Here is a 201-nt window from a genome sequence, read left to right as displayed (position 1 = left end):
CATGAGTGCTGTGATCTATTTAATCAGTTTGCATTGTTTGAAAATAAACAATTTTAGTTTATTTAACCACAGCTACTCATCGCCTCTCCTCAGAAATGAGAACACCCTATTCCCTACACTACCTATGGCCAGAGCCCCGTGCACTATTTACATTGTAGTCATTTAGCAGACGCTCTTATCCAGAGCGACTTACAGTTTGTG

This window comes from Coregonus lavaretus (genome assembly GCF_964263955.1).
Source record: "Coregonus lavaretus genome assembly, contig: HAP1_SCAFFOLD_637, whole genome shotgun sequence".
Lineage (NCBI taxonomy): Eukaryota > Metazoa > Chordata > Actinopteri > Salmoniformes > Salmonidae > Coregonus > Coregonus lavaretus.
This window is presented reverse-complemented; position numbering follows the sequence as displayed.